The following is a 9578-nucleotide window of genomic DNA, read 5'->3' as shown; positions in this document are numbered from 1 at the left end:
AAACTTGGTTATGTTGTAGTTAAGATAGAGTCAGAGGTATCTTAAGTTTCTTTGGTTGCTAAGGTCTTCTGTGCAACAGTGTAGAGATTCCTTAAGTATAAGACCAAGACAAGGAGAAAACTATAAATACCTCCGTGAACATTTGTAGGAAACCTTAACAAGAAGACTTAACAGTGTTTTGTGTAACTGATTTTATTTTGAAGAAACCTTAACAAGGACTTTAAGGGAAATCTCAAGGTGTTTTGTGCAAGCAGCCTCAGATACTTTAAGACTTTTACTCAAGTAATATTCATCCCATTCAATGTTTTATTTTTTTTATTATTATTTTTTTATTATTATTAGTGTTCCATAATAACTTTACATTTCAAAAATTCAAGAAACAGTAACTGTAAACAGAATCATAACAAGACACACATGTATATACACCACTTCCTGAAATTTATTTATGAGTTTATACAATATCCCACACCCCATCCATCCCTAACCTGAGGGAAACAGACACATTTTTGAACCTCTAAAATAACTGTACATATCTTTATAAAACATGGCAATCATTATTTCTTTACTTTTTTCATGTCACTTCACACACATACACAAGCATACACACAGGCACAGCCATATACAGACAAATTATTCCGATTCTACACGAGGAGAAAAAGAAAACACTGGTAAGTCATTTTGATCAAAGTTCAAACAAAAATTTTAATTTGACTTCTCAGTTTAAATGTAATCCTCTCCATTGTGACAAGAGATGTCTGATAGGAAAAAGGTCATTCTACATTCTTTCCAGCAGATGTCAGTGTTCCTTCATAGCTCAGTCAGAGGGGTCAGTGGATGTTTGGAGAAATATGTTCTACTGGAAGGATTGGCAAAGTTAGCCAGACCAAATATGGACATAGTGGATGTGCTTTTTTTTTCCTCCTGGTTCACAGACCAGACCTTGAAATATGTAGAGATTCCCATTTAGATGTTTTGGTCAAGAATGGGAGTTCACATTCATTCTGCAGTCTGGGTTACACAGTTAAAGCCTTAGCAGAGCTGTTTAGAAGTAGCCTCATGTTGATGTTTTGTTGGTCTGCTACACTTGCACTTTATCGTTTTTCCCTTAGATGATACAAATCTTATTTCACTCTGAAGCTGATCCTCTCTGTGCCGCCAGCATGAGAGGGCAGGGTGTGTAAAGGATGGTTAGAGGTGGCCAGCACAATACGCCGAGTCCTCGTAATGAACACCATATTTGGTTGTTTGAGTGTTTTGGTCTCATGCAAGGCCAGGCCACACAGTTGAGGGGAAACTGAAGCCATGTGTTTAACTGGGAGTGCCCATACTACTGTACTCACCCTCTCGCTTCCTTCAGTCTGAGGAGGATGTTTGTCTGGTTAACTTTGGCTTTTGTGCAACGCTATCAAAACCTCAGTAGATGAATGATGTAAAGCAGAGATGTGGGCGGGTTGACTTCGTCCTGGTATTGTTCTGAACTTCATGATTTCAGACTTATTAGTAGACCACTTTTTATAGCTATGATCAAGTTTCCACAAAGGCCCTGCATTTATAGCCTTTTTTCTTCAAACTTTCTGTTTGGCAGGAGAAGCACCATGGTCAGCATCGTGGTTGACATGAAAAATAAGATTGGGTTTCTCATGCACTCAACCACCCTCTCTGTTCACTTCAACCTATCTTTGTTTTTCTATTGGTTGGCATTAACTAGACTTTCTATCATGTCTTTTCTTCTGCTGGGTCTTCTCATGTGTCTATTTTGTGCCTCCTTGTCTCATCTCTCTTCGGCCCCATGACACAGGATTCACTCTCAGCTGGCATCTTAAGAAATGCCTCATTTCTTAAAATGCACCTCAAGGACAGCAGAGCAAGGAGGCACACATGTATCCCTTCGGCACCCGTGGCGTATAAAAGAGGCGTGACACACAGCTGGAATACACAAACTATGGCAGCTGTGCCACACGTCATATTTAATTGACGTCACTTTGAAATGACAGCTCCAAAGCGCAAATGTCTTATTTTGTTAAACGCTTGTTGCCTTGACTCCTCTCTCCTTGTGTCTCCTCGGCATGCATCTCGGGTGGGAGGGACTGAGACACAAGAAGAGGAGGCGAGGAAATGAGAATGTACAAACTTAGCAATGAGAAAAGGGGACTCCAGATGCACCTTGTTTTCTGATCCCATGTGTCATTAACCTCTTTAACGCCACAGACTTTTGGCAGATCTGTTGTTATAATCTCATGGAGCGCATTTCAAAACCCCAGAGCTTTGTCAAGATCCCAAAGATGCCAGAAATGTTGAGCTAAACGAGAAAATTTGCATGAAATCATGCACGAGACATCTTAAATTTCTTGCCTGAAATAAAAGTGCAGACTTAACAATGGTATCTTGCTCCAAATATTGTAAGTTGATTCAACAAGGTTTTAAATTTTTTTGAGTTCCTAAATTCTCAAGACACATACAGTAATCCTTACCATCAATAGTGTACACCACAGGCATCCTAAATGTTTTATACTTGATCTGTCAGAAGGTTTGTTTTGCAGTCGCCACGACTTGTGCCATGCCTAATCCCCAAAGCCTGGCAGCCATTTAGTTTCAGGCTTTGTTCCATGCTCAAGTTCTCTAAAATGAAGCCACGGCTTCAACAAATGACACTGGGTCAACTCGACACTTTCATGGTTTCAGCCAAAATACAGCCATGGCAGAGCTACAGCAACTGTGCTTGGTTTTATATTGGTTTTTTAAATCCATATGTTTATATATTGTGTTATCCAGTGTAAATAACAGGCAAGCTGCTGTAGGCTTCAGAAGTGATACTGTGCAGGAATGGAGTCACGGCTTGTGCTAAGAACAGCCTCAGTGAAACTGAGAGTTGTCACACTGGAGAGCTATAGCCAATTATAGCATGTTAAGAATACATGAAATTTCCTGTTGACCAGTTTCTGAATCTGCCTTTTTGTAAACTACTTTTACAGTTATATTACAAGACCTTTACATATTTCTTCTTTTTTTTTTTAAATGGGCATAAATCTCATCACAGAAGAAACCTGCATATGAATTCACTGTCAAGTTTGCCAGCAATTGTTTTGTTTGAAGCCACTTTCTGGTACGTCTAAAATGATAAAACAGCTTTCGAGGGGATCATGTTATTTTTCAGCACAGAGAGAGGGAAACAGTCTCTGCCCTGAGCCAGCTTTCTCGACTTGTAGAGAAAAGTGATGAAAGAGGAAGTGAGGTTTGGAAAAAATGCACATGGGGAAAGGCTTTTGGGTTTTGGGTTGGGCCATTTTGTCCAAAGCATGCTACTGAAACTTTCATTTTTTTCACCGACAACATCTCAATTTGACAGTGACTCTCTTTCTCACATCTTTGTCTGATTAAAACATTAGTGTATAAAAGCTTCAAGCTGTAAATCTTCCCAACACACATGCTCTTTAATAGTTTTATGAATGTTTACAGAAGTATAGAAACGGGTTTAGCTGGGTTTCAGCAGCCATGTCAAGACAAGTTTGCCCAAACTGGTAAAAGAGTGAAAAATAGCATTGTTGGGTTGGGTTGGGTTGGGTTGAATGGCTTAAGTTAATGTTTGGCTTTGGTCCATTTTGACAGGAAGTTTTATGTAGTCCAGACCTCAAGATTGTGTGGCAAAGAGAAAGAAGAAGTCACAACACCTTCCATTCAGTTTTCTTATTCCCATTGCCACCACCATGCAAAAGGTGGTAATGTTTTAGGTTTGGTTTGTTTGTTTGTCGGCAGGGTTACGGGAAAACTACTAGCCGGATTTTTATGAAACTTATGAAACTGAACCAACCTTCTGGCGTAAAGAAGTTACAACGGGTCCCAGTGCACACTATTATGACTTGACATTGGACAACATCAACATACATATTACCCAGCAATCGTCATTGCATATCTGACAAAAAATATCAGTTGGCACCATTTTTAAATTAATAATATTCTTTTTTATCATTTATCTTTGAACACAGGTATATTTCAAAGGAGGCAATCTGAATCACTTGCATGGGCCCTCTTTTTACAGGCCCCTCCACCCCAGGGGCCACAGTGCACTCGCATTTCCTGCACTATCTATATTTACGCCCCTGGAACCAACAAAAGCATCTGTCTTTATACACGTGCTCTCTGAGGCACTTCATATTTCAGTGATGCTGCCTAAAGGGTGCATGTATGATGTATAGACTCTGTGTAAACACACTTGCACTCTGTTGGTGATTAAATGCTCTGTAAAGGCTGATGAATAGAAACACAGTGGGATACAGTTGGGACGTGGTTTTCACCAAAGGTCATTGTGTTAAAAAGATGCCTGTTGTTTACTCATACTCGTGTACCACTGCTGTGCCTGCTCTGAGAATCAGGGCTTCCTAACGTAAACCTGAGAGACAGCAGCTGATGGATGTAAGAGAGCCTTTTACTCAGGTCTGGAGCACATGACTATTTTAGGTCATCAGCTGGGTTCTCCCAACATGCTGGCTCCAAACTTATCCCCTGTACAGACTCTGATTTAATGGGAATAGTAAACAGAGACTGTCGATGACATCTTGGCTTTTATAACTCAGAACATGGCCACTGTCTATGCGCTGGGATTTCATAGAGTTACAAACACTGGAGGTTACTGCCATATTGCTCATAATGATTTAGTGGTTGACTTCACTATTTCGAAATTATGATTTGACAGATATTCATTACGTAGAAATCTCCTGAGATCAACTGGGATGGATTACATTAAATCAAACCATTGCTTCACTTGTGATTTTTACTGTTTCCTTCACAGATATCCAAAATGGCAGTCCAATGCAATATATAGTTAGATATTCACACACACACACAAGGTGCACAAATATGTAGATGACAACTAACGACACAAAAACAGCACTTACAAATAATATAAAAATGCAAAGGCTGCATTAAAGTAAAACAAACATGTAAAATGAAAACGTTGTTTCATATAAGGGGTGTCGTGATAACGGTTTTGAAAGTAACGATAATGTTAATAATACACATACGACAATATGTTGTAAATAATCCAGCGCCTCTTAAATCATTTCCGTTTCTTTCCTCACTTTGTCCCCCTCCCCCAACGCCATCTGGTTGTCTTTTCACTGTCCATTAAGTGTAATTGCTCGTATTTTAAGCTTATGTACAAATATGATTACACACTCTTTCTCCATCTCCTGACACTCGTATTTTGAGTGTGATTCATTTGCCAAAAAACAAACCAAAAAAACAAATAATAAGCTGAGTTGAAGGATAAGCATGGTATTTAGGGGGATATATTGGCAAAAATTGACTGTAATGTAATAAGTGTGTTTTCTTTAGCATATAATAATGTGAAAATAAGGATTGTTGTGTTTTCATTGCCTTAGAATGAGCTGTTTATATCTACATAGGGAGTGGGTCCTTGTTAACCAACATCATCATGTTACACGACCATGTTTCTCCACTGGCTCCAGAAAAGTTGCCATTGTTAGCAGCCCCTCTGCAATGAAGGCATTCAGAAAAATATGTATTTTTTGAATGTAAAACTGCTTTAATCAGTGTTTTTACCATTTTAAACCACCTGGTCCATTTGTTTTGGAGAGGAAGAAACTTCAGCGGATGATTTGGCTCCCAGCAAAAACCTCTTGAACGTCTGGATCTTAAGTTATCAGAGACATCAGGTCTCTGGGCACGCAGACCGTTTTTTGACATGCCAAACAGCATCAAAGAAACACTGATTTGTAATGTGAAACTGCTTTATTCAGTTTTTTTTTACCTGGTGTGTTTGTTTTGGTGAGGAAGAGACCTCTGCGGATAATTCAGCTCACGGTAAAAACCTCCTGAACAATGAACACCAAAAGAATTCTAACCAGGAGAAGTTTCAGCTGGTCTCAATCTGCAGTCTCCTCACTGCTAGCTGCCACTAAATCCTCTTAAATCTTATACACTTATTTGACTAGTTAGATTTTTTTTTGTTTGTTTGTTTGTTTGTGATAACATTCTATAGATATCACAGTAATATTGTTATGTGAACTCTTTCAGCAGAGATAATTTGTTCATTCATTGTCCGTGACCTCTTATCCTGTTAGGGGTTGTGGGGGGGCTGAAAACTATCCTAGCTGACACTGTGTGAGAAGCAGAGTACACCCTGGACAGGTCGGCAGGGTGTACCCAGGTCAAATGGCTGACACATAGAGACAGACAACCGTTCATGCTTACATTAACACCCAGGGCCTATTAAGAGTCACCAGTTAACCTGACCTGCATGTCTTTGGATTATGGGAGGAAGCCGGAGCACCCAGAGAAAACCCATACTGACACAGGGAGAACATGCAAACATCCCCCGGGGCTCAATGATAATTGTATAGTGAAGATCTGATATTGTGCCAGCCCTGGTTCATGTACTCTAACTGCACAGCCAAATGTTATAGAAGAGGTATTTTGAGTGTCATACTGCATGAAGTGTTCCCACATTATGTCCTTCATGTCATGCTGCAAACATAATTCACACATTTCTGTGAGATAATGGTTGCTTTTACATGAAGTATGTGAGTTAGGGTGTCCATCCTCTACTGAGTGACAGTGTTCACTGTCTGTTTCTCCCATGACGGCACAGCAGCTTCTTTAGACCTCATGTAAGGAAGGCAGAATTTCTCAGTCAGCAATGACAGCAGGGCTATATTGGGTCTCAACTGAGACTCAAACCCTGGGTGCTAATTTTGGACGACTCCACAAGTAACATCAGGAATATCAATTAAACGCATGTGTGACTCCAACACCCGCTCGTCCAAAGTTAGGCCCTTCTCAGCGATTTACAGTGATTTTTCTCAGTTTTTCTCATGTCTTTAAAAAGTGCTAAGAACGAGCCGGGGAACAGGGGAACCGTCTGTCTCAGACTGTGCTGCCGACTGGAACTGATCTGCAGCGTCTCCTGGGATTTAAGCTGTCCAGAGTGAAATGTAACACTCATCCATCCAAACCCTCTGTCTTAATAAGGAAACTTTGCTCGACACTCGTTAGATGACAGGCCACATTTCTGTGGAGAAAAAAGTCCTTGGCTCCTTTTCTTCTCTCAGTCCTGCGGCCTCCCCGCCCTGTATTAAAGCTGAATAAACACTCACTCCACTCAGTGCTCAGCAGATTTTTCTCAACACTGATGCCAGTTTTTTAAGAGAGGATTTGGTGAGGGGGCAGCCAAGATGATTAATCAATGTGACTTTATCCATACTATTATGTCTTACATGGACAGTTTTCCTGTCTGCTCTTCTTCTGCTGTATTTACTCAACTGATTACCTTTGATGGATCCGGGGAGTGACTGAAAAACTTTCTTTACAGTCTTTCCCAGTGGTGGAAAGTAACTTTGCAGTTTGTCAAGTATTGTGTTTGAGAACAGTTTTGAGGTACTTGTTTTTGCAAGAGTTTTTCCATTTTAAGTTACTTGATACTCCACTGGCTTTATTTCAGATATCTATTTGACAGCTGCAGTTATTTTTCAGATAAAAATTTTACATAGAAAACAAATGATAATCTTATTAAAGGGACGGTTCATCCCCAAATCAAAAATACCTATTGTGTTCTCTTACCTGTAGTGATATTCATCAATCTAGATTGTTCTGATGTAAGTTGCAGAGTGCTGGAGATATGAGCTGCAGCTTCATCGGCCTTCTCTCGAAAATAATGGAACTGGATGGCACTCGATTTGTGGAGCTCAAATTTAAAAAAATAAATAAATCTGAAAGACTCAACAGCAATGTCTCTTCCCAGAAATCATGACCAGGTTACTAAAGATAATCCTCAGACCTTGCTGTAAGCAGTTTCACAGAGAAACAATTTTCTTTATACCAAACTTCACCCACCAACTGTATCACTGCATATAAGGAAGTGTGCATCTACTCATGGACGAGAGACGTTTGCTTGAGGCAGCACAAGATGTGAATATTAATGGCGCTCTCCTCAGATGAGCCATATTCTTAGCTAGCTCAGTGATGCTAGGTGAGCTAGTGGTGAGTGCAGGCTTTCTTCCTCCAACCCTCAGCAACTCACACCAAAGCAATCTAGATTGATAAATAGCACTACATGTATTTCTGATTTTGGGATGAACTGTCTCTTTAAGTACAATGCACTGTTAAACTGTTTTAGCTGGTGACAAAAAGCAATGTCTAGTTGGGGCCCTCTGTCACATAACCAGCTCCACCAGAACAATTTCCCATTCAAACCTCTCTGTTGGTTCTATTTAAAAGAAAGGACTGGGGAAAAAAGTAAAAATAAAAAAAATAATACAAATTTGTGTAGCAGAACTTCATTTTTATTTAGTTTTATTCTATTGGCTGATATCACAACCCATCACACTTATCTCCTACTTTGGAAATGACTTGACTAAACTACCAAGCTGCATATAAAGATGTTTAAACTAGTTCAACAAGCTATGACAATAAAATGCTGAGTAGCCTACTCATTGATAACATTTGATAACATCATATAGAATAATATATCAGTAACAGGACGCATTTATATTTTTACTTTTGATAATTTAAGCAAACTTTGCTGATAATACTTCTTCAGTTTTACTTAAGTAGGATCTTAAAAGTCTAGTGTGTGTGCTTTAGTGGCATCTACTGCAGCAGCTGAAGTTGCAGTTCAGCCAACTGAAACAACATGGCGGACTCAGTGGAAAAGGATCCGCTCCATACTGTATGTAGATATAAAGGGCTTATTCTAAGGTAACAAAAACACAATATGTTTGATTTTTAATAGTGATAAATGCTACACCATTTCTGCCAATAGACCTGATCTTTAAGGTGCACAGTATTCATTGTTCACCTACAGTTTTTGTGTAGAACCATAAAAAAACTCTTCAAACATTTCTACAGTGTGTGTGTGTGTATGTTGTAAAGGAAGAAATAAAAAACAGTTCTTAGTTTTAAGTAATTATACACTCATGAAAACATTGCTAAGAGTATTATATTTCAGTTCTGCCCATAGATGCCCCTGAATCCTACACACTGGACCTTTAAAAGCAAAGGTTTTTCACATTAATATATTAGTGTGTTTACTCAACTAAAGGATCTGAACACTTCTTCCACCTCAGCTCTTTAACACTGTTATGACAGCAGTGATGTGTTCTTTAGGCAGCCTCGGAGCACAATTACTCTGTTATCGCACTGTATATTGTTATCTCAGACATCCAAGGCCTCTGGACAGGAACTCCAGACCGCACCAGATGGATGTCTATTTATTCTCACATCCCTGCACTCAGACAGTTGTTTTATGACTGACTTTGCACAACTGTTTTATCTAGATCCCTAACTGTGTGGTGGTGAGGCCGAGCCTGACTGGAAAACGGTCACGGCATCTGATCAAACGTGGGGGCTACAGGCAGGGTTTGGTATAAGAATGCAGGTGCCGCAGAGCTGTGGGTTCCTGTGGCATTCCTCCCTGTAGAGAGACCACTGTGACCCAGTCGCAGCGAACGCAGCCTGAAAGCTTTCAAACAGCCACTCAGAAACCACACTGGAATGTCTCATCACCATAGATTCTCACACACGCTCCACATTATGGCTTTTCTTCAGCCAAGCTATGGTCATTT

This window comes from Epinephelus moara, chromosome 20, assembly GCF_006386435.1.
Source record: "Epinephelus moara isolate mb chromosome 20, YSFRI_EMoa_1.0, whole genome shotgun sequence".
Taxonomy (NCBI): domain Eukaryota; kingdom Metazoa; phylum Chordata; class Actinopteri; order Perciformes; family Serranidae; genus Epinephelus; species Epinephelus moara.
This window is presented reverse-complemented; position numbering follows the sequence as displayed.